The sequence below is a fragment of the Canis lupus genome, chromosome 2 (assembly GCF_048164855.1).
Source record: "Canis lupus baileyi chromosome 2, mCanLup2.hap1, whole genome shotgun sequence".
Lineage (NCBI taxonomy): Eukaryota > Metazoa > Chordata > Mammalia > Carnivora > Canidae > Canis > Canis lupus.
This window is the reverse complement of record NC_132839.1, coordinates 21302055-21309339: the sequence shown is the minus strand read 5'-3', so window position 1 is coordinate 21309339 and position 7285 is coordinate 21302055.

The window sequence follows — 7285 nt, the reverse complement described above, 5'->3', positions numbered from 1 at the left end:
CAAATGTAATATAAATACAAATATAAACATATACAGGGTTTTTTTCATAGTAAATAAGCCAATATATATGATGGGTATCATTCTAAGCTTTCAGTTAGTGAGCACTGATATGGCATTCTGCATTTTTCCCTGAATGGTACTTCTCTCTGTTGTTTGTTTAGTTCTGCCTTTAATTTAGTTCAGGAGAATAATTTTAACCAATACTGATAAACAAATATTGCAAATGATTCACGTAAACTTCCTATCAGGCTAGATGTTAAGCTGTAAACCTTCAAAGAAACAGAGGAAAAAGAGGCTGAAGGCCAACAGGTAATTAGAACTTGGTTGGAGATAGGGGTACCTGGGTGGCTTGGTCAGTTAGTTAAGCATCTGCCTACAGCTCAGGTCATGATCCCACCCTGGAATCTGGCCCATATCAGGCTCACTCTCTTTCAGGAGCACTCCCCCCTCCCTCTCAAATGAATGAAATCTTTTTTTAAAAAAAGAAATTTGTGGAAGACATCTGACATGAAGTGCAAGCATCATTGCAAGCTGGCAGATGTTACTAACAGTATGAAAAGTAGCTGGAAGAAACCATGGCCAAACACCTGTCATAATTCAGGTGTTTTGAAGATAGAGGCTGTTCATTATCTCTTGCTGTATAACAAATCTCCCCGCATTAGCAGGAATTTAGAAGTGGTTTAAATGGTGGTTATGGCTCAGGGTTTTTTTCAAGTCTGAAAAGTTCCTTGGCATAAGAGTCTCATCACAGGGCTTCTGGAATGACCTTACAACACAACAGCTAAATTCTCCCAGAGCAAGTTATACAAGAAAACAGGATAGAAGCTTGAATGTTGTTTGTGACCCTACACTTAGAACTTATCCTCTGTCATTTCCACAAAATAAAGTTTGCTACACAAGTCAACTCCATTGAGTGTGGGAGGAACTAACAAAAGGATATAAATTCCAGAAGACAAGGACCATCAGAGGCCACGCTGGGGACTGGCTACTACAATGGAAGAACCTTCAACAAAGAGTAGTGCAGTGATTGCATCTTTGCAAAGGATTTTTGCTGTGATGGCCTGTTTCTGTGAATTCAGTGCTCCTGTTCTGGAAATGCCATCTATCCATGTCATCTGCACCTGCCTAATGGGATATAATGAATAAACATATTTTAAAAACATAAAAAATGACTGATTGATTGAAACCCCACAAGAGCTACTGGCTTAAAAAGATATTGTACCCAATATTCCACAGTGTTTTGCCATTATTTTCATAAAATTGTAAATAATTTAAAAGATTGAACTCTTGGTGTCTCAAGGAAGTCTTTCTTTGTTAAGTATAATATTTTTCTATCATGTAAATATAAATATAGGTTAATCAAGAAAAGCTAAATTATAATTTTTCTAAAAGTAAAGTCTGAAAAAATAACAATTTACATCATATAGTACTTACTATCAGCTACAACTGTACTTTTGGAATAATTATTTCCTCAGTTTATTCTGCAATGACTGATAATCATCGTCTTAATTTCCCTCCTTTTCTCATGTTGTTAAAATTGGAAATATTTCCTAAATTTCATTATAATGTCAAATTCATTAAATTTTAAAAATTCTCATTTGAAGTTTTATTTCACAAAAAGACAAATATAATGAAATATTTCATTTACAAATTTTTAGTGAAGATATTACTTCTACCCTTGTCTGAAATTAAGATCAACATTTTAAAATTCATGTTGATTTTTTTTAAAATTTTTTATTGGTGTTCAATTTACTAACATACAGAATAACCCCCAGTGCCCGTCACCCATTCACTCCCACCCCCCGCCCTCCTCCCCTTCTACCACCCCTAGTTTGTTTCCCAGTTAGCAGTCTTTACGTTCTGTCTCCCTTTCTGATATTTCCCACACATTTCTTCTCCCTTCCCTTATATTCCTTTTCACTATTATTTATATTCCCCAAATGAATGAGAACATATAATGTTTGTCCTTCTCCGACTGACTTATTTCACTCAGCATAATACCCTCCAGTTCCATCCACGTTGAAGCAAATGGTGGGTATTTGTCATTTCTAATAGCTGAGTAATATTCCATTGTATACATAAGCCACATCTTCTTTATCCATTCATCTTTCGTTGGACACCGAGGCTCCTTCCACAGTTTGGCTATCGTGGCCATTGCTGCTAGAAACATCGGGGTGCAGGTGTCCCGGCGTTTCACTGCATCTGTATCTTTGGGGTAAATCCCCAATAGTGCAATTGCTGGGTCGTAGGGCAGGTCTATTTTTAACTCTTTGAGGAACCTCCACACAGTTTTCCAGAGTGGTTGCACCAGTTCACATTCCCACCAACAGTGTAAGAGGGTTCCCTTTTCTCCGTATCCCCTCCAACATTTGTTGTTTCCTGCCTTGTTAATTTGCCCCATTCTCACCGGTGTGAGGTGGTATCTCATTGTGGTTTTGATTTGTATTTCCCTGATGGCAAGTGATGCAGAGCATTTTCTCATATGCATGTTGGCCATGTCTATGTCTTCCTCTGTGAGATTTCTCTTCATGTCTTTTGCCCATTTCATGATTGGATTGTTTGTTTCTTTGGTGTTGAGTTTAAGAAGTTCTTTATAGATCTTGGAAACTAGCCCTTTATCTGATATGTCATTTGCAAATATCTTCTCCCATTCTGTAGGTTGTCTTTGAGTTTTGTTGACTGTATCCTTTGCTGTGCAAAAGCTTCTTATCTTGATGAAGTCCCAATAGTTCATTTTTGCTTTTGTTTCTTTTGCCTTCGTGGATGTATCTTGCAAGAAGTTACTGTGGCTGAGTTCAAAAAGGGTGTTGTCTGTGTTCTCCTCTAGTATTTTGAGGGAATCTCGTCTCACATTTAGATCTTTCATCCATTTTGAGTTTATCTTTGTGTATGGTGAAAGAGAGTGGTCTAGTTTCATTCTTCTGCATGTGGATGTCCAATTTTCCCAGCACCATTTATTGAAGAGACTGTCTTTCTTCCAATGGATAGTCTTTCCTCCTTTATCGAATATTAGTTGACCATAATCTTTTTTTTTTTTTTAAAGGCACCAGAAAACATCTATCATGATGGTGACAAGACCATAACCATCTAAGTGGCACCTACATTCCGTTCTCCTCCTCAAACAAAAACGCACTCTATTGGCTTTCCAATAGTATCCTAGTTGACTGATGGGACTCATTTCAAAGTTCTTTTTTAGTTTGGTTTGTTTGTAATCTGGAATGGATATCCTATAGAAACAATGTTAAATATAGTAGTGAGGCAACCAAATTAGTCCTTGGAAGCCCTCTTAACCAGAGAATTCCTCAATTTACCATTCTGCATCTACAGAATCTAATCCCTCTTGTGTGGGAAAGCCCAAAGATGGCGAGGTTTATTGGAAGGATGTGCTACAGCTTCTTGTGGTTTAGAGAAAAAAATTAGTGGTCTTTTTGAAAAAAAATTTTTTAAGATTTTATTTATTTATTTATTTGAGAGAGAGAGTGCACAAGCAGGAGAAGCAGAGGGAGAAGCAGACTTGTCACTGAGCAGGGAGCCTGATGAAGTGGTGCTCAATTCCAAGATTGAAAAAAATATCATGACCTGAGCTGAAGGCAGATGCTTAACCAACTGAGCCATCCAGGTGCCTTAAAATTAGTGGTCTTAAGATTCTTTCTTTTGTTTTCTTCCTGGTGACCTCCATATATCTACTTTTATTCCCTACTGTTAAATCTCTTTGCTACTTTCTAGAGTGTATCTGCATCCTTGGTTCACAATAGATACAAAACTTACTTCTTAAATAACAACAACAACAATAACTCCCACCACTTCTTGAGCACTACTGAGGATTAGATGCTGGTCCAAGCACCCTGTGCGTATTATCTTATGTTAGCCTCACAACAACTGAGGTGGAAGGCATTGTTATTTTCATTTTACAGCTGACATAACTGAGGAATACAGAAGCTGAATAACCTCCCTAGAATCATGTAGTTAGCGGGTAAGGGGATAAGAATTTCAACTTAAGTAGTTTGATTGTAGATTTCATCTCTTATTAACCACAAGAAAATAGATAATAGATTAGATGATAGATAGATGATAGAAAGATAGATACACAGACACACACAATTTCATCTCTACTAAAAATGAAAACAGACGGAAATAACACCTTTTTTTCTTTTTTAATTTAGCAGCAGTGGGAAAAGTGAAGTCTCAGAAATCAGTAATAACTTGTACAGGTCATCTCCATATCAAAGTAAAAAAACTGGTTTTCGGAACTGAGGCAGTAGCACTGGGTAGATGAGGGAAGAAATCTGATAGTGGATTCTGGCCTGGGTATGGAAAGCACAGCAATTTGTTGGAGAGATCTGAAGGGAGCAACTTTTCCTTTTCCATTCATCATGGGACCTTCTCGTCCCCACAAACCTGACGGTGAAATAGCCTTCACCAGTCCCTAGAGAGCATGATAAGGAGGCTTTGGGATTCTGAGCTTGCCAGACCTGGAGGGAGCCCTGTATCAGGATACACTTCAGGTTGGCAGTATGAGGAAGAAAGAAGAGGTTCAGAAGAGAGAAAAACAGCAAGTAGCACACACTCGTTTCTATCCTTAAAAAAAATAAACAAAATGTATAAAGCGAAATTTGTAGATGCTATATTTTATATAGAATTTAACTGAAAATTCCTTATTTGATGCTAATATATTAGTTCATTTTTTTCGTCCATTGCTGATATCTGGGAACAGAATCAAATATCACAGACACCTCTTGAGCAAGTCATGAGTGGCTGTGAAGCTAAGCCGTTCTCAGTTCCAAAAATTAGAAATACTTTTCCATTATGCATTCTCATATCCTTGCCAGGCAAACAGTGACATTTCCTCTCTAGGAACAGAACAAGGTCACCTTGGCACAGGTCATCAGGAACTAACTCAGTACCAGACATTTGTCTACAGGAAGATAATAATATTGTTATTAAAGATTTCTAACATTTCCTTTTTTAAAAAGATTTATTTATTTCTTTTTAGAGAGAGAGAGAGAGCAGGGTAAGGGGCAGAAGGAGAAGGAGATTCTCAAGCAGAACCCCTGTTGATGCAGGGCTCGATCTCACAACCTGAGATCATGACCTGAGCCAAAATCAAGAGTTGGATGCTTAACTGACTGAACCTCCCCGGTGCCCCTCTATCATTTCTTTAAAAAGAGAAGACTAATAACATATGGAGATTTAATTAATGTCTAACAAATATGAGATAGCAATTTAGTTTATACTGCCAGCTAAGTGATTGTGTTTAAAAAAAGAACAAATGAATGAATAAATAAGCAGTGCAACAGTCAAGTAGTCAACTGACTTTCTCTAGCTAGAGAGAAAAGCAGAAAGTTGCAGAAGTTGCAAATGGAAATAAAATCCAAATAGCAGTCTGTTGGGGCACAGAGAGGGACTGGGCAAGTCTTCACCAAAGGAGCTATGGAGGTGGCTGGCCATTGCCGGGGAAGCTAGACATCCATGATGAAGGCAAAAATTTTCTCATATACAAACATAGTATATGTCAGAGTCTGGAATTTGGAAATTCACTGTTGATTCTGAAATGAATAGGTTAGGAATCTTGAGAAAATTGGTTTTCTTCTTTGGGGTCTTGGTTTCGTCTACAAAATGAGGGAGTTGGAAAAAAAATCAACATTCCCAAGGAGTATGCTTTGAAATAGTCGCTCTTTGGGATCTAAATACACACAGCAAAAAAAGCCTGAGTTTCAGTCAAATTGTGTATTGGTTAGGGCTTTCTAAGTTGCAAGTGACAAAATACCTGACTCAGGCTGGATTGATAAAAAAATGGGATTTAGCCTCTCAATAGTTGGAAAGTTCAGGAACAGAGCTGGCCTTTGGTATAACTGATTCTCTGGCTTGAATGATATCCTTAGGAACTGTGGCATAGGCTGAATAATGGCCCCCCAAAGAGGTCCAGTGCTCTAGACACTGAAAATTGTGACTATTTTATCTTAGATGGTAAAAGAGATTTTGCAGATGTGATGAAGGTTTGAGATGGGAAGATATTCCTAGAGCCAAACTTATCTTGCAAATCCCTAAAAGTGGCAGTGGAGAAAGGTGACATAGGAAGCACTCAACGTGCTGTTGCTGGCTTTGAAGAGGGAGAAAGGGGGCTACTGCCAAGGACTGTGGTGGCTTCCGGATGTTGAATACAGCCCTTAATTCAATAGCCAGAAGATAATGAAGGCTAATCAAGGGAAAAGAGTACCTTCCAGCATCTCAGTTCAGTGCTTTTAAATTGGGCAACTTTAAACTGCCAGAAGGAAAGATTTTCACTGGTGGGGGATGAAATGAATGAAGGTAGAGGGGGTTAGAAGAACAAATGGGAAGAATAGAAAACAAGGAACCGTGGTGGAATGTGAGTTGTGGCTTTTATGGCTAACTAAACCTAGCTGTTTTTTCCGTTAAGTCTTATGTTTCAAGCATTCCACATAGTTTTCAAAGTTGTTTCACATTGCATTTGATTCTTAAAACACCTTGGGAGACAGGTAATGCAGTATCCTTATTCGTCTTCCACACATGAGGAAACTAATATGCAAAAAAGTTCAATTTCAAGTGTTAGAGTCAGAGAATGAGTGGTATAATGGACCAAAGATGGATCTTGCCTGTAAATTCTGTTTTCCATCTGAGCAGTGCCATTGGGAAGGAGTTGCATCAAACCACTGAGCTTCTTTTTGCACAACTGTCAAATGGAACACATGATATCTGCCTTATAGAGACATGAGGATGAACCGAAATGGGATGTACAAACACCTAGGATACAGAAGAGCATGGACAGTCAATAGCCATAAATTCCTTTTACCCTCTTCTCCACCCAGAGCTCATATTCAGCTTATCTAACTCCAGATTGGTCATTATAAACCACATGGCTGCTATTGTCATTCACACATTCATTCATTTCCATACTGATGTAAGCTTTGGTTTAATGAGAATCCAAAAGAGTTGCTTTGGAGAAATTAAGTTTCTTACTTTTTTCATACAAAATCCCCTCAATTACGTCATTATGGTTTTGGAATGCTTCTTGCTAAAAGGGGATCCCTGGGTGGCTCAGCAGTTTAGCGCCTGCCTCTCGCCCAGGACGTATTCCTGGAGTTCCGGGATCGAGTCCCGCATCAGGCTCCCTGAATGGAGCCTGCTTCTCCCCCTGCCTGTGTCTCTGCCTCTCTCTCTTTCTCTCTCTGTCTCTCATAAGTAAATAAATAAAATTTTTTTTTAAATTACCAATAGTGCTTCCTGCAGATGTACTAAGAGGGTTAGCAGAGTTTCATAGTTTTGT